Raw genomic sequence first — 26,178 nt, forward strand, 5'->3', positions numbered from 1 at the left:
TTTTTTTTTTTGGTAACATGAGCAAAGAGTCCCTGAACTTTCTCGATCACAGGACACCATGAGGTTAAAATGAGATCATTTGGGAAATAACTTTTTTTTTTTGCATTTTTTAAATGCTTATTTATTTTTATTTTGAAAGAGAGAGACAGAGAGAGTATAAGCAGGGGCAGGGGACAAAGAGAATCCCAAACAGGCTCAGCACTGTCAGCACAGAGCCCCACACAGGACTCGAACTCACAAATCGTGAGATCATGACCTGAGCCGAAATCAAAGTGTCAGACGCTTAACCGACTGAGTCACCCAGGTGTCCCTGGTGTTTTTAAAGGATTTTAGAGTCACAAAAGGAGAGTTATTATTTTTCTTTCTTTTCTTTTCTCTTTTTCTTTTCTTTTTTCCTTCCTTCCTTCCTTCCTTCCTTCCTTCCTTCCTTCCTTCCTTCCTTCCTTCCTTCCTTCCTTCCTTTTCTTTCTTTCTCTCTCTCTCTTTCTTTTTCTTTCTCTCAGTAGCTCAGTCTTGTTGTAGGATAAGGGAGGTGAAGAAAACGCTACCATAGTGCAGCTTCTGATCATAACCGTGTGTGGAAAATGGAGAGACGTCTTGGGGCACCTGGGTGGTTCAGTCGGTTAAGCTTCCGACTTCGGCTTGGGTCATGATCTCACGGCTCGTGAGTTTGAGCCCCACGTCGGGCTCTGTGCTGACAGCTCGGAGCCTGGGGCCTGTTTCGGATTCTGTGTCTCCCTCTCTCTCTCTCTGACCCTCCCCTGTTCATGCTCTGTCTCTCTCTGTCTCAAAAGTAAATAAACGTTAAAAAAAAAAAAATTAAAAGAAAAATGGAGACGTCTGTCTTGTTGTGTTGCTACAAGGACAAAATGGGAATATACACAAAGTGCTCACAACAGCGTCTGACACCTGGGGGACTTTGTGGAGGCTACCCACTACTGAAAAGCAGATTAACAAGGAGAGGGCCCACCCCTCACATTGGTGGGTCCTGGGTAAGATGGTCAATGGAGCCCACTTGCCTCTGAATGTGTAAAGTTTGGAACAAGTCAACAACCTATTATGAAATATGTTCTATGCTCTTAACAAACAAATCTTTATACTGTGTGTGTGTGTGTGTGTAAGTGGGATCCAGGCCCAGTGTGGAGCCCAACGCGGGGCTTAAATTCACAACCCTTAGATCAAGACCCGAGCTGAGATCAAGAGTCGGAGGCTCAACCGACTGAGCCACGCAGGTGCCCCCAACAAACAAATCTTCATAGCAATGAGCCGGAGGGCCCAGTCCACATTTGGAGCTCCCAGAGTCCTTGGGGTTCTCTGCCAAAACATGGTGGCATGGAGACATGTGGGCCACAACCAACCCCAGCCTCAGGACTTCTCCCTTCTCTGTCCACTTCTGGTTTCGACCTGCATCGTGAGGATCCATTAGTCCACACGTCTGGGCCCCATCCTCGCTCCCCAGACAGTCACCCCTTGGGTGCCTCTTGGTGTGCACCATGGGGGTTCAGTAGCACCCACAAGGGGCAGCTTAAGAAGGAAGGCCGCGCAGGTCCTAGAGGCGGGTCCAGGACTGTTTGGGAAGAGGACACGGGGGTCAGAGTACCTGGCACGGGATTCAGGTGGTCATGGCTTCTTAGCCTATAGGCTCCTCTCCACGGGGAGGGGTGCAGTGGGTGGGAGAGGGTGTCCTTTAGAGCATAGAGCACAGAATGGGGAGCTCTTCCTGACTAGGTCTAACAACTGTGCGGGCTGGGGCTTTAGAGCATCATCATAAAGACTGGACTACATGGAATTCAATCCTGGTTCCAACTCTTTCTGGAGTATGAGCTTGGGTCATTTACTGCATACCTCCCTGCCAAAGTTTTCTCCTCGACCAAACAGGGGTGACAGCCAGGCACTTGCCTCACAGTGTTGTTACAAGGACTAAATGAAGTAACACGTGCAAAAGCACTCATGAATGTGTGTGGCTGTAAGTATTAACCAGCATTCATGATTCCCTCTTTTTTTTAATGGTCACTTGGCCTGGTATGATCACAACAGCCAATATCCATTCTTGCTTCTGTTTGGCAGAGAGGAGGAGAGAAAGGAAACGTAATGATTTCATCCAGTGATTTCCAAAGTTACCTTCCAATGTGCCAAAAGTTGGTAAATTTGGGTTTGGGTTTTTGGTTTTTTTAGGAGGTTTTGGGGAGCAACCTTTGGGAAAAGGCTTACATTGCCTCAGAGGTATTCTGGTGTATTTCAATATGAAACTCCTTATAAAGGAGGGCCCAGAGCACGGCAGGCAGGATTGCAGGAAGTAGACAGTGGAGTATTTTCTCCAGATCTTTAAGGACACAAGAAATTCCCTTCTGTTGGGGCACATTAAAGTTTTGTCCAGTTTGGGGGCGCCTGGGTGGCGCAGTCGGTTAAGCGTCTGACTTCAGCCAGGTCACGATCTTGCGGTCTGTGAGTTCGAGCCCCGCGTCGGGCTCTGGGCTGATGGCTCAGAGCCTGTTTCTGATTCTGTGTCTCCCTCTCTCTCTGACCCTCCCCCGCTCATGCTCTGTCTCTCTCTGTCCCAAAAATAAATAAAAAACGTTGAAAAAAAAAAAAATTAAAAAAAAAAAGTTTTGTCCAGTTTGAAGGCAGAGGGGGTGTTGAAATGATTTTCTTTTAATTGTGGTGAAAAACACAGAACATAACATTTACCATTTTTTCCATGTTTAAGCGTACAATTTGGTAGTAAGGATAGTCACGTTGTTGTGCAGCCAGCCTCCAGAACATTTCCGTCTTGCAAAACAGAAGCTCCGTGCCTGTTAACTAACAACTTCCTACTCCTCCCTCCCCTGCCCCCACCATCCGCCATCCCACTTCTGTCTCTATGAAATTTTTTTAAGTTTATTTTGAGAGAGAGCAGGGTAGGGGCAGAGAGAAGGGCGGGGCGGGGCGGGGTGGGGGTGGAGACTCCCAAGCAGGCTCCATGCTGTCAGCGCAGAGCCCCATGTGGGGCTGGAACCCACGAACCGTGAGATCATGATCTGAGCCGAAATCAAGAGGCAGACCCTCAACCGACCTAGCAACCCAGGCGCCCCGTCGCTATGAATCTGACAAGGTACCTCATACAACTAGAATCATACAGTATTTGATTATTTTCATCAACATGATGTCCTCAAGGTTGTAGCATGTGATGTGAAATGATTTTTAGTCCCTTTCTGCCTTAGGGTTCGAACTCTGAAACCCGCAGACAATTGAGAAGTGGAGGGAGTAGAACGCACCACTCCGCTTCCGAATCCAGGGTCACGGATGGATTCCAAGGGTTTGCTCTCCTCGTGGGAGCACATCCTCACCACGACGTCCACGTCTTTGGTACCTGATAAATCTGCATTATCAGGGGATGAATAGCTTTGGAATGGATTCTCAGAACTACCTGGACAGGTTGGCAAGGAAAATACAGAACCACAGGTATTCATTTCATGGAAATCCAAAGGCAGTTCTACTGACACTTTAATTATTGTCCATTTCCTACTAGGCTGGAGAAGGCCTGGAGCAGTGAATTCAGGGCAGTGCCTGAAAGTATTTTAAGCCTCCAAATCGTAATGGATTTCGATTCCTTTGTCTGTACATTTGCTTGAAATGTTTTGGTCAGTACCACTCGAAGGAGGTCAAGTCCTTCAACACCTTGCCTTGGTGAACCTGTCCCTAGTTTGTGGTTTTCCCAGATGGACTGTGAAGGCAGGAATCACACAATGGTGCTCATTTTATCGCCCTCCATGCTGATCTTTTCAGGGGACAAACACATTTTTTTTTTTGATAAATAACTAAATGGATGGATGCGTCATTAATATAATTTGTAAAACGCCTTAACGTTATAGCTGTACTAACACTATACTGCTAATAGGATAGAAATGCTCCCTTCTGCTGACTTGGAATTTTTTTTGAGGTAGTTGCACATGAATTCACTAATGAATGCTGGAATCCTAGAAATGCGACTTCAGGGGGGTATACTGAAGGCAGTGGAAAATGTCAGCCTTCAAGAAGAAGGAGATAACATAAGTGTAATTATTTTCATGATTCTCCATTTACTCCTACGCTTCCTCACAGCATCATTTACCCAACCGACACTTACCTGAGTACCCATTATCGTACGTCGCCGTGTGTTGGTAAGGAACAGGTTGCAAAGACGAATGGACATTAACTTTTCAAATGTACAGCTTGAGCGTTGCTAGATCAGACAGGATAAAAATTGACAGGGTAGGAGGGAAGCATGGAGACGGCATAAGAAAGGTATAAATACTCGCTGCGAAGTGTAGAGGGAGAAGAGGTGACTTCCCGACAGCCAGCATTGGGGTGGAGGGATCAGAGAAGCCTCAAGAAAGAGAGGGCATTAAAAGGGCCTCCAGGCCATCTAAAAGGTAGACAAGCAAGGACTGGAGCGGGCTCCAGCCAAGGAATAAAGGTTAGAAGGTGAGAACGAGCAGAGCGTGGAACAAGGAACAGAGAACAGGTCTCTTGGCCTCAATGCAGCATTTGTAAAGAGAGAGAACTAACTAACCCAAGGCATGAAAGCCAGACGGTGGAGGTCACTGGGGCCCAGCTTGCAGGCTGCCTACTCCAACCACTATATCCCACCCAGGCGTTTTAATACGCCCTGGGTCATTTAACACAAGAACAGATATGTGCGGTATTAGATTCGTGCTCACTTGAAATAAACTGGTTTAGAGAGGTTAAATAACTTGCCTAAGATCACATGGCTGTACAGCTGACCCTTAGGCCACACGTTGGAACCGCGTGGGTCCACGTATGCATGGATTTTTTTCGATAAATACACTAAGTATCGTAGATGTATTTTCTCTTCCTTAGGATGCTCTTCATAGCATTTTATTTCTCTAGCTGGCTTTACCGGCCGAAGACTATATATAATGCATGCAACACACAAAATCTGTGCTAATTGACCGTCTGTGTTATCGGTAAGGCTTCCTGTCAACAGCAGGCTGTTAGTAGTTAAGTTTGGGGGGGGTCAAAAGTTATATGTAAATTTTCAACTGCACGAGGGGTCAGGCCCCTAAACCCCCACACTGCTCAGGGTAACTGGCACATAAATTATATGACAAACCAATATACATTAAAATGTCATCATAGTGGGGCACCTGGGTGGCTCCGTCGGTTAAGCATCCGCTGGGATCATGATCTGGCTGTTTGTGAGTTCGAGCCCCGCATCCTGCTCACTGCTGTCAGTGCAGAGCCCGCTCTGGGTCCTTTGGCTCCCTCTCTCTCTCTCTGCCCCTCCCCTGCTCGCGCGCTCTCTCTCTCAAAAGTACACATAAAAAAAAAAAAAAAAAAAGCCATGATAGCAAATAACATTTTTTAAAAAATTTTTTTTTTCGACGTTTTTTATTTATTTTTGGGACAGAGAGAGACAGAGCATGAACGGGGGAGGGGCAGAGAGAGAGGGAGACACAGAATCGGAAACAGGCTCCAGGCTCCGAGCCATCAGCCCAGAGCCTGACGCGGGGCTCGAACTCACGGACCGCGAGATCGTGACCTGGCTGAAGTCGGACGCTTAACCGACTGCGCCACCCAGGCGCCCCTGAATAACATTTTAATAGAAATGTTAACGTGAGGAAGCCTAGGTCCTAATCATTCTTGTTTGGTAATAGCCACAGCCGTTGCATGTCACGGCACACTGACCATGTGAATGCCCCGTGCATGATCTTATTCGAATCGTTCTCCCTACAACATGCGAAGTCGGTACTAATCATTAGTGTGCTCGCTCATTTGACAGAGAAGGAAATCAAAATCGGAAAGATGAAGTAACTCGGCCAAAGTCACACGGCTAATAAATAATGGTCAGGCTTTGGGGCGCCTGGGTGGCTCAGTCGGTTAAGCGGCCGACTTCGGCCCAGGTCATGATCTCGCGGTCCGTGGGTTCCAGCCCCGCGTCGGGCTCTGTGCTGACAGCTCAGAGCCTGAAGCCTGTTTCAGATTCTGTGTCTCCCTCTCTCTGACCCTCCCCCGTTCATGCTTTGTGCCTCTCTGTCTCAAAAATAAATAAACGTCAAAAAAAAAAAATAATAATGGTCAGGCTTTGAACAGGTTCAGTTGACTCCAGAGCTTAAAAACTGTGACTAAATCAAGTTTATTCAACCAATAAATACTGAGTTTTAACCACATTTACACACTGTGCTAGGCTCTGGGGACACATGCTTGCAAGATACTCATATTCTTACCGGCATGTAGATAAATTATTACCACATGCTTGCATAAGACAAGTTTCTTGCTCCCCGTTGGCCTTTTATTTTCTTCCCTCTTTTATCTTTCATGGGCGGAGTGGGGGGGGGGGCTTTGTTTAGAGAGACAAGGATTTCATTAGCATAATAACCGCACCGTACCGACTTCTTGTTACAGGTGAGAAGAACCCAACTTCAGGTGGCTTAAGTGACAAAGGAAATTTATTGGCTCTCAAGACTGGGAAGTCCAGGCAGAACTTAGCTTCAGGCATGGTTGACGCTACATCTCAAGCCAAAGAGACAGTCTCTCCATCTCTTATTGTGCCTTCTTCTTTTTGAAATTTTTTCTTAGTTAGGTCCTTCCCACGGGGTGGGGTGGCACGGGGGCCGCAGGCTGCTCTGGGGTTATATCCAACCAGCTTAGAACCGTCTGGTAGAGAACAATATTGCTTTATCTATAGTTCACATAGAGCAGAAGTGTCACATTCATTGACTTGGAGGGGGGTCCACGCATGCAGGGAATGCAATATTGTCATTGCTCTGGCTTGGTGAAGGAAAATCATACATGTCCGCTATACTACATGTCAAAGTTGTGCTAAGAGGTTAGAAATATCATCAACAGAAAAAAATGGGGAAAAAATTTTAAAAAAACCTTTATAAATCTAATGTATTTTCCACCTGGGAGAATCCAAATGGCTTGAGCAATTTTTTATGTCTGTTATTCAGCATATCCATTATGGGCCAACAATGGCGCAGGCGCCATTCTAGGGGATGGCCCAGGGGGGTGGAGGCATAGAAATCAGTGGCTACCCCTCCAGCATGGCCAAGAGCAATGGGCATCATAACCTTCCCTTTCTATTTCCAGGTTGGAGTCAGGGCCCTGGAAGAGAGGACAGAGGGATGGACAAGATGGAGAAGACTGCTGGGGGGAGGGGGGTGGAAGAGAGAAAGAGGCAAGAGGGAAAAAAGAGTCATAGATACTCATCCCCTGCCCAATTATCAGTTTGTCTAGATATAAGCTGATGAGAAAATTCAGGAAAACTGTATCAAGGCTCTGGACTTCATGTGGATTTGTGATAGGCTGGCAGTCTTTTTAGAATTGATAATACCTGAGTGCCTTCTCAAGTGCGGCACACAGAACAAGGAAGTCACTGGATGTGAAAAGCACTGGGACAGCATTCAGAGGAGGGGTGATGTTGAGCTGAACTCATTTCAAAGAATGAGTCAAGGGAAGGAGGGCATTCCAGGTAGAAAATCCTTTCTTTAAAAAAAAAAAATTGGGGGGCGCCTGGGTGGCTCAGTCGGTTGAGCGTCCCACTTCAGCTCGGGTCATGATCTCGTAGTCCGTGGGTTTGAGCCCCATGTCGGGCTCTGTGCTGACAGCTCAGAGCCTGGAGCCTGCTTCGGATTCTGTGTCTCCTTTTCTCTCTGTTCTTCCCCTGCTCACACTCTCTCTCAAAAATAAATGAAGATTAAAAAACATTTTTTGGAGTCAAATTAACATACAGACTTATATTCCTTTCAGGTGTGTAGTATAAGGATCCAAAAATTCTTTACATTCCTCAGCGCTCATCAAGATAAGTATGCTATTTAATCCTTTTTATCTATTTCACCCAGCCCCCCCCCCCCCCCCGCCACCTCTCTGGCAACCACCAGTTTGTTCTCTGTATTTGAGTCTGTTTTTTAATTTGTCTTCTTGTTTGTTCATTTATTTTGTTTCTTAAATTCCAGGGGCACCTGGGTGGCTCAGTCGGTTGAGCGGCCGACTTCGGCTCAGGTCATGATCTCGCGGTCCATGAGTTCGAGCCCCGCATCGGGCTCTGTGCTGACAGCTCAGAGCCTGGAGCCTGTTTCAGATTCTGTGTCTCCCTCTCTCTGACCCTCCCCCGTTCATGCTCTGTCTCAAAAATAAATAAACGTTAAAAAAATAAAAAAAATTAAAAAAATTTCCACATGAGTGAAATCCTATGGTATCTTTCTCTGACTTATTTCACTTAGCATTTCCCTTCTGTTGCAAATGGCAAGATCTCATTCTTTTTTTATGGCTGAAAATATTTCATTGTGTATATATACCACACCTTTTTTATCCATTCATCTATGGATGGACAGTTAGGCAGCTTCCATATCTTGGCGATCGTAGATGATGTTGCAATAAACATAGATGTGCATTAGTGTTTTCGTTTTCTTTGGGTAGATACTCAGCAGAGGAATTACTAGATTGTATAGTTTTATTTATGGTTTTTCGAAAAACCTCCATACTGTTTTCCACAATGACCACACTAGTTTGCATTCCCACCAACAGTGCACGAGGGTTCCTTTTTCTCCACGTCCTCTCCAACACTCGTTATTTGTCTTTTTGACTTTGGTCGTTCTGACACATAAACGGTGATATCTCATTGCGGTTTTGATTTGCATTTCCCTGATGATGAGTGCTGTTGAGCATCTTTTCATGTATCCGTTGGCCATCTGGATGTCTTCTTTGGAGAGACGTCTGTTAAGGTCCTCTGCCCAGGCAGAAAATCTTAATGGCATTAAATTATAATTTAGTGACGTAGTTTTAAATTTTTCTTTACAACAAATAACCCTAAGCAGGAAAAGTCTCATCTCCCAGCAGCAATTTTTGTAGCTTTAGGGCAAGGAAGAGCTGATATGGCTGCACTATTTTATAATTCTCCCCTTAACAGTAGGTAGCAAGTATTTATTACTCCCTCTCACTTCAAATATTGCACCACCGCCCCCTTTCTTACCTTCAAATCTACCATAATTTCCCTTCAAATGCAACCGTGTGGGGTGGAGGAAAGAACTTCATCCTTAGAATCAGTCCAAACCGGGTTTGCACATTGGCTTTGCCATTTATTAGCTTGTAATTCTAAGCAAGTCATTTTGTGTCTGTAGGTCTCATTTTTCCAATCTGTAAATTGGGATTAATACCATGGATGGGACGGCTGGGATAACGAAGGGCAACACATGTGAAAATCTCGCTCTTAAAAAGGGCTTCAAAGGCGCATCTGGCTGGCTCAGTTGGTAGAGCACTTGACTCTTGATCTCGGGGTTGTGAGTTTGATCCCCGCGTTAGGTGCAGAGATTAACTAAAAATGAAATATTTTTTGAAAAAGTCAAAAAGGAGGGGCGCCTGGGTGGCTTGGTGGGTTAAGCGGCCGACTTCGGCTCAGGTCATGATCTCGCAGTCCGTGAGTTCGAGCCCCGCATCAGGCTCTGTGCTGACAGCTCGGAGCCTGGAGCCTGTTTCAGATTCTGTGTCTCCTTCTCTCTGACCCTCCCCCACTCATGCTCTGTCTCAAAAATAAATAAACGTTAAAAAAAAATTTTTTTTAAAAAGTCAAAAAGGCATCCAATATATTTTACGGTCTGTGACTCCCACGTTCCTGAAACACACAAAAAAGTAACCGAGGACGAAGGATAAGCCATCCTCGGCACACAGGCAGGGCGTGGGGGCGTGCCCCCACTCTGACCAGTCCCAGTATGCGAGACTGAAATTTGCCAGATACCAATGAACCAGCCATTAGTTACCTTTTAAACATATCCTCCCCTTTCTAACGGATAAACAAGAATACAAAGCCCAGCTCTGTGTCAGTATTGACATGTAGACACTGAGGTCGGATGCGGGACGGACGCTGGAGACTGAAGTTGCATTAAAGTTTAATCAGAAGTGAAGATGAAGCTTCTTCGAGATGATCAGTTGTCGTTGGGCTCCCAATCTCAGTGTGAAAAACACGATTCTATTCACAGACATTGAATCAGCCCGCCTGCCTCCAGCCCCCTCTCTTTCCAATTCGTCCCACACATCGCTGCCTGTTCCTCTTCCTGTGTTTCGCCCTCTTCCCCTCCTGCTGAAAAAGTCTCAGTTCCGATGGGATGGGATACTCTACCCCGCGGCCTCCTCACCACAGCTCATATTATCAGTATGGCACCTTACCAGTTTCTTGATTTAGCTCACACAATCCTTCCTGCCAAAAATCCTCCTCTCTCGTTTCCATTTATCTGTCATCAAACCCTTCAACATTCAGCTGGCTCTCCCGCCCGTGAGTGGTGTTACCAGCAGGCAACACCCTACGCGAACCCCCCTGCTACTGAAATCATGTAGTGATGATTGTCCTTATCTTTGTGTTTGCACTCAGTTTCCCCGACTACATGATCAATTTCTAAAATACAGAAACTATGTCTATCACCGACGTGCGTTTGCATCATCAGTGACTTGCACACTGTGTGTATAAAAATATTTTGAGATAATAAAAAGCAGATTCACATGCAACATTTGGAGGAGCCCATCTGTGGCAGAAATAAAAGTTCCTACGCACTGACATTGAACTCACATGAAGACGGCGGAAGAAAGGCAAGGATAAGAAGAACGTTGCGATGAAGATGTGAAGCTAAGGAGCTGATCGGTTTATCAGGGGTTTGTTGAAAATCTGCTGTGTACCACGTGCTTGTCACTGAACCTGGGTTTGGTCACCAGGGCTGATCAAGCTAATTGGGCTCACAGGCCGGTCTCGCACGTATCCACCACCGCAGGCACCTCTGTTCTGAAGGTGACACCATTCAGGATGACCGTCCCTTAAAGAATCACTGTCCAGTTGCAGGTTCTTAATCTTTTACTTTTTTTTTTTTTTAAGTGGGCTCCAGGCTCACTCTAACCCACGACCTGAGATCAAGACCTGAGCGGAGATCAAGAGTCAGAGGCTGCACCGACTGAGCCACCCCCAGGTTCTTAATCGTTGTTCCCCCAGTTCTAGATGTTCAATTTAAATAGAATCTGTCTCTGCAGAGGCTTTGCATCCAGCCGCTGTGCTTGGTGAGACCCGGGCTGCCTGCTTTGCCGGTTCACACAGAAACGATTCTCCCTCTAACCTGAGTCCTCTGTATTTCGTATCTTAGATCTTACTAATCTCCCACATTACTCTTCCAAGTAATGTCCGTTACCTCACTTGTCATCGGGATACGAGTGGGATGGAATGCAATCTTTCTCTCTTTCAGGAAGAGTTGCTTCCTGTTCGGAACACCTACTATAAAAAAGATTTCCCCTGTGGCGTGCTCTGACCCCCATCACTGTCCTCGCACCCCTCTCCAGGTCACATCTGTAAACCCCGTCTCTTGACAGCACTAGGTTGGCACTGTGAGTGCCTTACGTGGGCAGTACCACGGCACAGTCTCATAGGTACAGAACTAAGATTCACCTGGGAAGCTCAGAATCATACAAAATAAAGGCAAACAGGTGCCGTATCGTACGGAATAAACTCTGGGGGGGGGGGGGGGAGCAAGGGAGAGCCGCGAGAGCTGAAGTCATAGGAGAACCATTTCAAAAAGAGTGCGCTTAAGAACGGATTCCAAAGATACACCAGCAAAACTGTGAAAACACACAGGCACCCTATTTCATACGCACTGTTCGCAGTGCTAAAGACGGAAGCAACACAACTCCGGCAAACTGAGTCATCTATGGTTCATCTACAGATTAGAAGGCTAAGCAACTGTTAAAAAGAGGTCCATGCACCCCAATGTTTACAGCAGCACTGTCAACAATAGCCAAGTTATGGAGAGGGCCCAAATGTCCATCAAGTGACGAATGGATAAAGAAGATGTGGTGTATATATACGATGGAGTATTACTCGGTGATGAAAAAGAATGGAATCTTGCCATTTGCAACACCATGGATGGAACTAGAGGGTATTATGCTAAGTAAGTCAGGCGGAGAAAGACAAATATCCTCTGATTTCACTCATCTGTGGAATTTAAGAAACAAAACAAATGAACACAGGGGAAGGGAAGGAAAAAGAAGATAAAAACAGAGAGGGAGGCAAACCGTAAGAGAGTCTTAAATATAGACAACAAACTGTAGTTGCTGGAGGGGAGGTGGGTGAGGGGATGGGCTAAATGGGTGATGGGCATTAAGGAGGGCACTTGTGGGGATGAGCACTGGGTGTTATATGTAAGTGATGAATCACTGGGTTCTACTCCTGAAGCCAAGACTACACTGCATGTTAACTAACTTGAATTTAAATAAATAAATTTTTAAAAAGAATGAAAACTATCTCTCTACTCAGCTTTGGAATAATTTCCATTAAACACTGTTAATTAAAAACCGCAAGGTTCAGGGGTGGCTGGGTGGCTCAGTCAGCTGGGCATCTGACTCTTGGTTTTGGCTCAGGTCATGGTCTCAAGGTTCATGAGTTCAAGACCCTGCTTGGTGTTCTCTTTCTCTCCCCCGACTCATGTGCTCTCTCTCAAAAATCAATAAATAAACATTAAAAAAAGAAAACTGCAAAGTTCAGAAGATTGTATAATATAGTAATTTTAATCTAAGAAACATGCATAATACAAATATATACATATTTGCTTATATTTATAAAACAAAAGAGGTGGAAGGACAAACATTAGCCAGGAAAAAACAAACAAACAAAAAAAACAACTGGTTAACTTCCAGGGTATGAAGAGACAGGAACAGAAACTAGACTTCTCTGAATGCTCCTGTATTAGTTGTCAATTACTGCATCACAGATTGTTCCAGAAGCTTAGTGGTTTAAAACAGCAATACATTTTTATTATGTCACATAAATTCTGAGCATCAGGAATCCAGGAGCAGCTTAGTTGGGTTGTGGTTCAAGGTATTTCAGGAGATGGCAGTCAAAATGTTGGTTTGAGTTTCAGTCATCAGAAGGTTTGCCTGGGTTAGAGGATCCACCTACACTATGGTTCCCTCACACGGTTGTTGGCAAGAGGCCTCATGGACCTCATCTCTCCATAGGGTTGCTTGGGCCTCCCTATGATGTGGGAGCTGGTGTCCTCTACCACAAGTTATCTAAAAAGAGCAGAGGAGGGGTGCCTGGGTGGCTCAGTCGGTTAAGCATCCGGCTTTGGTTCAGGTCATGATCTCATGGTGTGTGGGTTCAAGCCTCGCATTGGGCTCCATGCTGAGGGCTCAAAGCCTAGAGCCTGCTTCGGATTCTGTGTCTCCCTCCCTCTCTGCCTCTCCCCTGCTGTGTGTGAGTGTGTGTGTGTGTGTGTGTGTGTGTGTGTGTGTGTGTGTGAAAAATGAATAAACGTTTAAAAACATTTATAAAAAATAAAAACAGCAGAGGAAATTGTAATACCTTTTATGGCCTAGTCTTAGAAATCACACATTGACATTTGTTTCTTATTTTGTTTGTTCGATGCAAGATATTGAGTCCAATCTGCACTCAAGGGGAGTGTTAAAGCATTTGTGGACACATTTTAAATCAACATGGCATCGAATTTTATACATGTGAATTTGGAACTATATACTAATATCTTATATAATCACAAAAGAAAACTGAAAAACATACATACAATCCCTAAATATTGAGAGCAAAATTAAAGAAATGAACTTAAGTGTTGATCAGGTTGATGGTTTAAACACAGAGACAGACAGGGGCACCTGGCTGGCTCAGTCAGTGGAGCATGTGACTCTTGGTCTTGGGGTCATGAGTTCAAGCCCAATGTTGGGCATGGAGCTCACTCGATCTCATGGTTCATGGGATCGAGCCCCCTGTCAGGCTCTGCATTGACAGAGAGGAGCTAGTTTGGGATTCTCTCTCTCTTTCTCTCTCTCTGTGCCTCCCCTGCTTGTGTGCATGTGCTTGCTCTCTCTCTCAAAATAAATAAACATTAAAAAAATAAAAAATATAATTTTTTTAGAGAATATACATTAAATTCTCTCTCTATATACTGTATTAGCGTATATGCTATGTGAGTATTACTCAGGAACGATTAAGTGTGTATGTATACTAGGATATATCAAATAAATAATTATTTATAAATAAATAAATATTTAGGGTCCAAGCCTTTTATTTTTATTTTTTTATTAAAAAAAATTTTTTTTTTAAACGTTTATTTATTTTTGAGACAGAGAGAGACAGAGCATGAACGGGGGGAGGGTCAGAGAGAGAGGGAGACACAGAATCAGAAGCAGGCTCCAGGCTCTGAGCTGTCAGCACAGAGCCCGACGCGGGGCTCGAACTCACGGAGCGCGAGATCACGACCCGAGCCGAAGTCGGACGCTTAACCGACTGAGCCACCCAGGCGCCCCTAGGGTCCAAGCCTTTTAGCAGAAGATGAGAGAGGGGTGCTTGGGCAGCTCAGTCAGTTAAGCATCTGACTCTGATTTCAGCTCATGATCTCACAGTTCGTGGGTTTGAGTCCCACATTGGGCTCTGCACGGGCAGCGCAGAGCCTGCTTGGGATTCTCTCTTTCTCCTCTCTCTCTGCCCCTACCCTGCTCGCACTCTCTCTCTCTCAAAATAAATAAACTTAAAAAAAGATTTTTTAAAAAGGAGAGATGTAAATATAAAATGAATGAACCAAATGGAAAATCCCATAATCTTAAATTTGACTTGAAAAATGAGAACTTATGACGTATTTTCTTTAAAAAGCCGTATTTCTTTGCTCCGTTCACTGCAAAGGTCTGGAAACCATGACTAACCCCCAAATAATGAGCATCCCTACACCCAGATTGTGTCTCTAAATAGGATTTCCAACTGAAAGCAGCATGCCTTCTTGGATAAATGCTGTTTTCAAGGCTGGGACAGGAAACATCAAAGGGCAGCCTGGAACATTCTGTCTCACGGGAAGGCAGGGAGGTTGTCAGAGACCACAGGGACTGTGTCAAAAAGATCTAGGAGCCCACGTGAATGATCTCCCATTAGCCAAAGGCAAGATAATGTAAACATCATAGTAATAACAACTACAGTGCCACGGCAAATATATTAAAGTCTGCGAGCTGAAAATGATCCTTAAGAAAGCAAGCAAATGAAATTAAGTGATTACCTTTGGAAGGTGCTTAGGAATCAATTCATTATTTTGAAAGCTGGTGAAGAAGAAAACCGAGGGGAAAGAAACAAGTATTCTGCATCGACTACTGAGACTGCAACTCAGTAATTTCAACTAAACGTTTCAGCAAAGGGATTGCTACAACTGGGAGATCACCATCTTGCAACCGCTAATGAAAAACGGACCCGATTTGGGGGTCAGGCTTCAAGTCCACGGGGCAGGCAGTTGGAAAGGGAAGACGGCTGTAAATTGCAGCCGAGTCCAGGAAGATGGCCCGACCCTTGGGGATTCTGGTCTCTGATGCTGATGGTCTGGGTGTCCTGCGGAAGCTGGGGCCTCGTCGTGGTGCTAACACACACAACAGCCCGGGCGGTGGGGGGGCTGAAAGGGGACCCGCTGGGGTGGGTGGGGTGCTGCAGGCCTGGCTGCTATTTCCCAGCAATGAGGGGAGCTCACGGCCAAGCCAAATGGGTGTGAGATGATGGTGGCTGCCACTTCCGTTAGCCCACCGCCCCTCCCAACAATTTCCTTTGCATCCCATCCCAACCGGAAACACACAGGAAGACTAGTCTTGCCTCGGCATGCTGACGCATTACAAAACCATCACAAGTGGCCGCCGAAACCATCAGGTGAGAAGCGGATGGGGTGCTTCGTAAAGTGACAGATTCGGTTGGCACCTCCTGACTCCATTGGCGATGCTAGTGAACGTCCCCGAAATACGAACGCGGCAAATAACAGGCAGTGATAGGCAGTGACAGGAAGTACTCAACGGGACCACAAACATTCTTCCTGAAAAATAACCAAAGCGATCCGGTCTTGCCTTAGGATCCAATGACCAGTTTATAGAAAAAACACAGGGAAAGGAGGAAAATATTAAAGAATAGCACAGAGTTGCAGTCGACCAAATCCAAAGCGTCGTGGATTCCACAGAGCTCATACTCAGCTTCTTCAACAAATAAATTGCAAAGAAAACAGTAAGGACAGAGGTAATTCATAGACAAAAGAGACTAGCGAGACATAGCAACCAAAACCAACCACGTTTATATACATATATATATAGTGTGTGTGCGTGTGCGTGTGTGTGTGTGTGTATATATATACACACACACACACACACACTCTCTCTATATATATGTATATACACACTATATATATATACACACACATATATATGTATATATATGTATATATATATACACACACTATATATATATATACCATAGTGTATATATATATATACTATATATAGTATAGTATACTATATATACTATACTATATATATACTATATATATATAGTATAGTATACTATATATACACAGAGTGTATATATATATATATATATAGTATATATATATGCTATGGTATATATAGTATATATATAGTATATATAGTACTTATAGCATATATATTTATATATATAGTATATATACATGTATCTTTTATCCGAGATTTTTTTTTTTTTCAAAATAATCAGGGGTAGGCAAGAATATAAATGAAATAAGACTCTCCATTAATGCAATCATGGAAGCTGGGTGAGATGAGTAGCTGGGAGTTCATTATGCTAGTCTCGCTGCTTTTGTATAGGTTTAATTTTTTTCCTTAATAAAAAGAAAAGAAAAAAAAAGTAGGGATTGATAGTGATCACTGATGAATGAATGGGAGCTAGTTGACCAGGAAATTGGAAAAACGCATTCCAGAGGTCAGGAAATAAAGCATTGTCCATTCACACAGAACTTTACATTTCCCCGAATACTTCCAACGTACCCACAGCTTTATTTTATAATTTTTCCTCTCACTGACTGTCAATTAGGTCGGCCAGGCACTGAGCTGCAGATAAGGGAACTGAAGTTCGGAGAATCTGAATGATTTGGTAAGTGGCCCAGCCTGTGGTATCAGAACCCACGCCCGTCCTTCAGGAGGCCACCGGTACAGAAAGTCAAGGTCCCCACGGAGACTCTTCTGGCTAGACACCAGCATCCATGCTGGGAGAAGATTGGAAATACAGTTGCTTACATAGGGTGGCACTGAATTAGGAAAAAGTCTGAAAGCCAAAGAGAAAAGTTAAAATTCGTGTCAAAGATAGGGGATCATTTTCCTACCCACACAGTCAATCCTTCCCTCTACTCCCTTCCCCCCAGATAAAAATGAAAAACAACTTGGTTTTCCTTTAGGCAATGCAAAATGCTCACCTCTCTTGCTTTTAAAATTAAGAAATAGATTATGCAATTTTATTCAAAAATTCATTAGATAAAAAAACCATTTCTTTATGTGTTTCAGACAAGGAGGGTGGAGGTGGCAGGGAAAATGAAGGCCGGACGAGAGGCAGAAAGGGAGATTATCGAGAGAGATTACCAAGAAATGCTTTCAGGAGAGGATTAGTGATTATAAACTGTCCTCACTTTATTACCACTATTCACTCCAGCCCCAGGCTTTGAAATGGATTTTTGCCTATTACATCTGTCCTTTGAAAATCTGAACAGCTGATTATACTTTCTGAGTTCTTGAAGGCTGAGATTTCCAGTGTGAAAGAAAGTGCGCGCATGGCTGGCTAGAGGGCAGAGCACTCACAGAGCCTTGGGTGAGAACTGACCCAGCCAGGATCATCTGCATCACACAGGGTAGATCAGTCAATGTGCTCCAGGGGACATCATGCTGGGAGGAGGGAGCTTAGCCAAGGGGCAGGAAGGAGCTGGGGCCCTGGTCCAGGGACTCTTTATCCAGGGGCCTGGCATCATGAGGTCTGACTTGGTCTTCAGTGAAGAACCCACAACCTCAGTGAGCACCAGGGTTTCCTTGACCAAGAGCCACAAATCACTAAATTCTAGAAACCATTTCATTTCATATCCCTTTTTCAGGCCTAATTCCTACACTGAAAACAATTTAATGTTTATTTATTTTTGAGAGAGAGAGAGAGAGAGAGAGAGAGAGAGAGAGAAAGTGAGCGCACAAAGGGGGGAAGCGAGGAGCAGAAAGAGAAGGAGACACAGAATCCGAAGCAGGCTCCAGGCTCTGAGCTGGCGGCACAGAGCCCGACGCAGGGCTTGAACTCACGAACCGTGAGATCGTGACCTGAGGTGAAGTCGGATGCTCAACAGACTGAACCACCCAGGCGCCCCGTAATTCCTACATTTTTAAAACGCTTCTCTGAGCATTGAAACCATGCACATGGAATCAACTGCGAACCCAAACAGTGGTGCAAATTGATCAGCAGCAACTTCAGGAGCCATCAAATACTTTACAGACATCATCTTATTATTCCCGAGAGCTTAGTGGGACAAGATGTGTCCTCCTGCGTTTTGAGACCCTGTTAGACCAACGTGATGGAACTAGAAAACGTATTATTTAGTGCCCAGAAGCCTTCATTCTTTATTGCCTATCTTAAGATGGAAAAAAGATGGAAAAGTGATACATAACTTCTATAACTTGGCAGAAGTTCAATCTCTGGCAGTGATCAAATACACCTGCCTAATGTCCTTTTGAAGCAGGAAGGGAGGAGGGATGATTCTCCTATCTGATGTCTGGGGAAACAGAGAACAAAGCCATCAAGTGATTAGTCACAGACCCCAAAGTAAGTTAGTGATGGTACCGAAACAATTTTAGACTCTAAATGTATTGATCCACAGACCAGAACTCTTTCCATTCATCTACGAGGCATTTATTGATTTATTAATCTGTAACCAGCACTGGAAACTCTTCTAGCTTCTGGGGATACAAAGATGAATAAGGAAGAAACAGCTCTTGGGAGAGACAGAGAAGCCACCGACTGGTTCAAAGTCTCTCCCTCTGCGTTTTTGTTCCAGATCTCTCTGACTCTGTGTGTGTTGAAGGTAAAGACGGGGGAGAACAGGGGAGGCTGAGAAATGGTGGCTGAGAGCAGATGCTTAGCCCGTCTTATGGCCAGCCAGTTCCGAGGGCAGCCTGGGCACTGGGGGTTGTGGTCAGGAAAAGGCCATCTTCCTGATAGAGCAACTTAAGTATCAGTACAGAATACACGAGGCTGAGTTTATGTGCTGGTGAAACTACCTTGACAGACAGTCGTGGGTATAATCCTGGGAGTGTGGCAAGACAACACCAACCACAGGGACCAGAGAACCTTGAGACTAAAGCTGAAATCAGATGACCCGCATTGCAGCCTGGCTACAATCCCGCAGGGAGGCAGAAAGGATGGGCAGCCAGACCAGGGCTCGTGTGTCTCCAGCCCTGATCCAGGCAGAGGGTCCCCTGAGCCTTCATGTGAGCATCTAGGTGTCTTCTGAGCCATCCAGGTGTTTCCAGGGCCAAAGATGAGACAGCATCCAGGCTCTCTCTCTCTCTCTGACACTCCCCAATCCCTTCACCTAACGCCCCCTGCTTTGATCCCATGCCCACCAAGTGACGTGCCTATAGATTTTCATAAGGAAAGAAGATGAACGGACTCACGAATGTCGTAGACTGGGCTGTAAATGGACGTACTGCTGTTCTGGTGAATATATTTCCCTGTGACTCTGATAGCGATGAGCCAGATAAACAGAGAGGAGACTAAACAAAATCCAGTTCCCAGGCCTGCAAAGCTAAAGACCAGAAGTGGAACTTTTTACAGTGGTGGTAACTCTCCCTCGGCCACCCTGGTCGCCTCAGGTCTGGAACCCTGCCTAGCATTTGGTTAAGTGCTCAATAAATGTTACCGTTGTTATTCCAAAAACACTGCTATTTGTTAAAATATTTTTATGGCCAAGAGCACTTAAACCCGGAGTGTCTGTACACATTTAAGCCCTGTATCTCCTCCGCTGCACAACAAGCGTGTCCCTTGTAGGCAGGGGACTGATCGTGTGATGCTCTGCTTGTCACAGGTGCTCCATGAACGTTTGCTGTGGACGGACAGCCTGTCGTGGGCTTGAAGGGCTGCTTCAGAGGCTGCTAACCAGTAAAAGAGGAGCCCGAGTTTGCCTTCTGGTCTTACCTCTTCTTCCTTCCACAATGTTTCTGCTTCTGTTGGGTCCCATTGTTTCTCCCTCTCCATCCCCAATTAAGCAGTCTAGTTAAACTCCTGCCTTTCCGTGGGCCCTGAAGCTCTGCACCCAGGCAGTGCATTTAAGTCTTCCCCTGCTTTCCCTGCCACAATCCACCCAGTAAGGTCCTATGCGGTCAATGGAAGAGATGGGGAGGGACCGGCTAGGTGGCAGGTGACAGCAGGGCGATAATTAGCCTCTCTGCTGGCCTTCGGAAAGGAATACGTAACCCCATGTGAAAGTTGCTGGCAAGTTCAGGCAGCGCGGCAAGTTTCAGTTGTATACGATTTGGGAAGGTTTCTCCCCTCCCACCTCCTCTACCCCCCCGCCCCCCAACTCATGGAAAAGTTGGTAATGTGAGGTTTGGTGAACAGCCCAGGTTTTGACACGCAAAGACCTGAGCATGGGACCCAACATTGCTATTTACAAGGTGTGTGGTCCTGGGTCAGTCTGCTGTTATCACTTCCTCCTTGTCTGGAAAGTGGGGTGATCACAGTGCTTCCCTTCCCTACTGCACAGAGATGTGAAGCGACAGCACGTGTGTGTGTTGGGGGAGGGGGTCGGGCATTGGTCATGTTTGCCTAGAAGGGGGAATAATAATTGCTGACTTGAGGAACGAACAAACGGTGTTGGATCTCCTAAATCACTGATTCCCAAGTGCCACAGGATCACTCGAGGGGCTCGTTAAAACCCGAGCAGCTGGGACTCAATCTAATTTTTGATTCAGTGAGCAGAATCTCAGAATTTGCATCTCTAACAAGTGCCAGGTGATACAGGTGATTCCAGGGACCAAACCTGGAGAACCACCGGATTCCGAGAAAGAACACAACAGCGGCTGCAGCGTGAGAAAGGGCCAGCAGATGGCGCCATCATCGAACCCAGGCCTCCCCCCGGGGGGGAACTGATGGAACTGGGTCAGCTCCGGGCTCAACCTACAGAAACGCAGGTTTTCCCAAGCAGGAGGGGGTGGCTCTGACCTGGAAGGCTGCTCTGTGGAGCAAAGAACAGAAGGAAGCATTGGGAGCAGCTGGTGTGGGGGAGGGATCGCTAGCTCTATCACCACCTCAGTTTTCCATCGCTGCTGGTTTCTCTCCAAAGAGGGCTCCGGTCTGTCCCTCCACACAGGTTTCTGCCGCAAGGAATAGCAGCCATCAAAGCAAAGTACAGATTCCATCCCCTGGAAAAAAGAGCCTTTGAGCTTCCTGGTCAGTAACCCCATTTGGGGACTGAACCCTTAAGGGTGACAAAATTCTACCTAAAACTTAATTAAGACTATACTACGTGGTTGACGACGCCGTCCCCTGTTCTTCTCTCCCCGTCTGGCCCCCCCAGTTACCTGCTCGGTGTTATCTTTCCATCACTACCCGTGAGCTTTGGCGCAGCGGAAAGAACACGGACCAGCTGCACTGGCTGTCAGAAATCCAGGCTCCTCCTGTGTGTGATCCGGAAAACGCTATCTACTTTAAAGAACTGTTGGGACGATGACACAAAATGCGTGAAAAGTACCCCACACAGCGAAAGTGCTCAGTAAACTTTAACGAGCGAGGCAGGGAAAGGGGTTAGTCCGATGGCCAGTGACACAATCTCATGGGGGCGGGGGGATCGGTCTTCATTCAGCTGTGGTGCTGACCAGTGGAACTTTTTGCTGTCTCCACTGCCCGACACAGTAGCCACTAGCCACGTGTGGCTGTGAAGTCCCTTGAAACGTGGCTAGAGCCACGGAAGAACTGAAATTTGAATTTTATTTCATTGTAATTAATCGAAATTAAAAATTAGAACAGATTTAGCAAAGCACCTTGCTGGGTCATTTTGGGCTGTGAAAAGACATCCCTTAGGACTTGGCACATGGCTGAGAGGGGGTAAGAGGTAGCTACATTGTTCTGCCTAAAAAGGTGCAGGAACGGGGTGGGGGGATGGGGAAGGGAGGGAGAGAGAGAGGGAGAGAGAGGGAGAGAGAGAGAGATTAGAAGGGAAGAGGTCTAGCGACAAAGCAAGAGGTTGGTGACTAAGAAAATGAGAAAGGTGGGGCACCCAGATGGCTCAGTCCGTGAAGTGTCCAACTTTGGCTCAGGTCATGATCTCAAGGTCTGTGGGTTCGAGCCTGGCCGTGGGCTCTGTGCCTCGATGGCTCAGAGCCTGGAGCCTGCTTCAGATTCTGTGAGTGTGTGTGTGTGTCTCTCTCTCTGCTCCTCCCCTGTTAGTCTCTCTCTCTCTCTCTCTCTCTCTCTCTCTCTCAGGTCTAGCAACAATGAACCACTGTCCACCTGCTCCTGATTTCCATCGTGAGGTGTGGGGGGCGGGGAGAGGCACGGAAAGAGAACGCAAACGAGGGGCAGCCTAGATGGTGGTCACCCTCCCTGTGCTCAAACACAGTGCCTCCCAGTCCCTATCTACCCTGCAGTCGTGGAAGACGACTCCGGAGTGTAATAATGTGGAATAAACATCCTCGTGCAACTGATTTGGATGAGGCCCTCTCAGCTGCCCCTTCCATGCCTGGAACCTGGTGGTAAATCAAAAACGACGGCTTCGCAACCACCTGCAACTCATGACTGCGAGCGCTGCCTCTGTGACCAGAAAGGCTTTGGAGAGCAAGGGAAAGGAGAGAACGCAGGCTTTCCGAGAGAAGGGACATCTGTTGTTCCCCGGTCCCTCTGGTCTGTCCGAGTAAAGCCAGCCCTCCGGCTCTAACACATTATAACTTCTGTCATCTTGCCTTTGTCCGCATCAGCTCCCGATCTCTGCTGGCTGTTCCCCTCACCTTGTCACCCTGTTCTATATTAATCTCCATAAATTGTGCACCCAGTGAACCTTCTGGCTTCGCTCCCATGATCACGCAACTTCCATAAGCGTGGTTGCTCAGGGCAACTCCTGGTAGGGGTGGAGCAAGCGGGTAATCTCTGGTGTGATTGCAGAGTATCACATTCTTTCCAGAAGGCTCCTATTCAAGTAATTAAATTACTGGGGCTGGGAGGAGGATGGTTGCATTAGGCTCACAAACCCGCAAAGAATATTCCATCAGGTTAACTAGATAGACCTCGCCGAAGAAGAGACGCTGCGGGGTCCTCGGCGGATGTGACGGAAGAGAGTGTATTTTAACGGGGCGGGGTGGTGAGATACAGGGGCGGGAAGAGAGGGAACCGGAAAAGAGGGAGAAGCTACCTGAGAGGACCTAGCCAAGGAGGATGATATTTTGCATGAGGGAGCAAGAAGAATGAGTTCTGGGTTTTTAAGATTGGGTCAACCTGGATTCACATTGTGGCTCAGCCGTTCATGATCTGGATGAGCCCCCTGGGAGCTCCTTGAAAGCACTTTACTTTTCTGGTGGGTAGGAATGGTCGTGAGGATCGCACAAGATGATGTCTAAAGCCCACACCCCAGAAGGCACAAACACACATCGCTTTCATGTGAAGCTGACCACCCTTCCTGCCTAGAAAACAAGGTTCTAGCAAAGCCGAGGAGTAATTACTGTGTGCCTTAGTGTAGGTCCCTACTTCCCCAGGGATGATCGTGACTGCCTCAGTTGTAACAGCCTTAAGAGGTAGAAAGCCTCTGTGGCCCTACTTGCAGAGAGGCTTAGAGAGGGTGAGGGGCTGTGTTAAAGGCTCCTTCAGTTCAGGGGTGCCTGGGTGACTCAGTTGGTCAAACACCTGACTCTTGATTTGGGCTCAGGTCATGATCTCGAGGTTCATGAGACTGAGCCCCATGTTATTCTCTGTGCAGAGTAGAGCCTGCTTGGGATTCTCTCTCTGTCCCTCCCCTCCCCTGTTTCTCTCTCTCTCTCTCAAAATAAATGAATAAATTTTAAAAAAGACTATCAGCTCAGTGGAACCTGGATCAGAATCTTTCCATCTTTTTAAGTTTATTTACTTTGAGAGACAACATGACTGGGGGAAGGGCAGAGAGAGAAGCAGAAAATCCCAAGCAGGCTCCCAGCTGCCAGCGCAGAGCCGGATGTGGAGCACAAACCCATGAAACCGTGAGATCATGACCTGACCCGAAACCGAGTTGACTCTTAACCGACTGAGCCACCCAGGCGCTCCTTGAACTTTTCCATCTTCTGAGCTCTGAATCTGGGCTGGTTCTAATGGGCTTTTCTGATAACCCAGGCTCCATCTTTAACCACGAAATGTTTAGTGCACTTAATTAGCTGGGCAGAGAATAACATATGCACATTTGAAAGGCACTGATTATGTGTCGTTAATTAGGAACTTGTCTGGGAGTGTGGTGTCTGCTCTGCATTGTGAAAGGCAGCCTCTGCAGCCTTTCGGGGGAAGAAGTGTCTGACACGGTCCCCCCCCCCCCCCCCTCGTGGTGCCAAGTCAGCCAGAAGGAGCTTTGCCAGGTTCTTGACCGCTTCTGGGCCCAGCTTCACTGATGAAGCACAGTAACCTGAAAGTGCTCTGAGGTTGTTTGCAGACAAATTGAGGTTCAAGTCTAGGCCGGCCTGAACTGAGCTTCAAGTGCTAGGTGTGAAGGAGAGCGGCAGGCATTTGCAAAGGAGTAAAACGCAGCAGGTGTCCCAGGAAGGAAGCAACATCATCGATCACCACCGCGCTTCAACTACAACGTGCACCACCATCTACCGAACAAGCCCTATGGGCTAGGAACCGTGTTGAGTGTTTCTTATGCATGGTCTGTTAATCATGCATTCTTACCACCCCACTTTTGGACGCGAGGAAACAAAGCTCTCTTAGCAATGTTCGACAACTAGCCTACCGATATACAATGGAGGCAACATTTGAATCCAGGGATTTCCATATTCAGATCATTTGCTTTTTACACCTGCCCTACATTACCTGCTCACCAAAGACGCGATAAATGACCTGGATCACCGCACTGGTTGGCAAGGAGGGGGATATATTTCATGGCAGGGATATTCTGTTGAAGAGGGTCGGACTGTATTCACAGAAAAGGCCAAGTGAGTCCCCGCCACCCAAGACAGCTCTGCAAGGGGCTCCGGTCACCCTGTGTTCTTTCTAAATGCTCCTACCCAACGGAACACACAGCCGAAGTCCCCAAGATTGGTCGCTGTCGGTACCGGAGTCGGGTTCTCGAGTCCGACAAGGACCCAAAAGTCAAAAGCACCGAGAACAATTTTATCAGAGAGGCAGCTCGAGACACAGCACCGACAGAGAGGAGTCAGACGAGCACCCACAAACAGAAAGGAGGCGCTACTCACACAGAGGAAGCAACAGCTCGGGCTCCCACGCAGGCCAAAGTGCCAATAAGGAAAAGGAAAAAAAAAAAAAAAAAGGTGCTTCATCCTGATTGGTTTGAAGCGTCTGGTCCTGCCTGGTAGAGCTTCGTCCTGATTGGTCAGAAGGGCTTCGCCCTGACGGGTCGATATTGGCAGGCAACTCAGGCAGCTCATTGGTGCTCTTTGGAGCCGGGTCCTCAGTTTTAAGTCCGGCTTGTAGAGGGGCCGCGTCCTGGTTTTGGTCTCTTAAGAGAAGCGGTTTAACAATCACAGCCAACGGAAAGCGCCCCACGTGCCTCATGTTTGTCACTTGGGGCTTGTTCATGTGGCCCCTGAGTGTCTCACCATGTAGATGACTTTGCCCAGGGTTCCCAAAGGATTTGGGTGAGCACTGGGTTGGAGTCTGGTTAGGAAGAAGGTAATAGTTGCCCTTGGGATAATAATATTATGAGCTCTTCAAATGAGCACTTGCTATGCACCAGGCATTCCACTAAGTGCTTTCCCTGACTCAATAATCCTCATAATAATCCCGTGAAGTATTATTATGCGCACTTATCTATGAAAAACCTGAGGTTCAGAGAGTTTGAGTAACCTGCCTGAACTCCTGCAGAAAATGTTGCATCTGATTTAAACCCAGGTCAACGTGAAGCCAAGCCCAGCCTCTTAACCCTGATGCTCTGGTACCAGCATTCTAGGCGGCAAATAAATATTGCTGGATTGATCTGCCAAATAGTTATCACCACTGCTCCTCTCCTCAATGGAAGTAGTGGCCTCGTAAATCTGAATGGCTCAGATTCTGCCCAAGAGCTCACACTTGGAAAGAGGTGGGACAAAACCCTCTCTAAGGCCCCAAGAGCTGTAACAGATCTCATTCAGTCTACTGTCAGGGTAAGCAAGTTTCAAACAGTCTGGAGAGCCCTGATGGCAATTCTCAGAAAAATTTCTGAGCTTCTCTGAACCTTAAGATGCACTTCGGAAGCAAAA

At 46.4% G+C, this 26,178-nt stretch overlaps 2 long non-coding RNA genes across 2 annotated transcripts; both read right to left on the reverse strand.

The window, feature by feature from the left end:
* Window positions 1–6,410: 6,410 nt before the first annotated feature.
* LOC131486974 (uncharacterized) lies at window positions 6,411–8,356 on the reverse strand. The gene is made up of 2 exons (XR_009249547.1): window positions 8,285–8,356; window positions 6,411–7,656 (listed from the first exon to the last, which is right to left on the reverse strand). It is a non-coding gene; the product is annotated as an uncharacterized LOC131486974 (long non-coding RNA).
* Window positions 8,357–20,632: 12,276 nt separating this feature from the next.
* Window positions 20,633–25,223, reverse strand: LOC131486975 (uncharacterized). The gene is made up of 3 exons (XR_009249548.1): window positions 25,177–25,223; window positions 21,334–21,429; window positions 20,633–21,174 (listed from the first exon to the last, which is right to left on the reverse strand). It is a non-coding gene; the product is annotated as an uncharacterized LOC131486975 (long non-coding RNA).
* Window positions 25,224–26,178: the final 955 nt, after the last annotated feature.

This window comes from Neofelis nebulosa, chromosome 10 (genome assembly GCF_028018385.1).
Source record: "Neofelis nebulosa isolate mNeoNeb1 chromosome 10, mNeoNeb1.pri, whole genome shotgun sequence".
Lineage (NCBI taxonomy): Eukaryota > Metazoa > Chordata > Mammalia > Carnivora > Felidae > Neofelis > Neofelis nebulosa.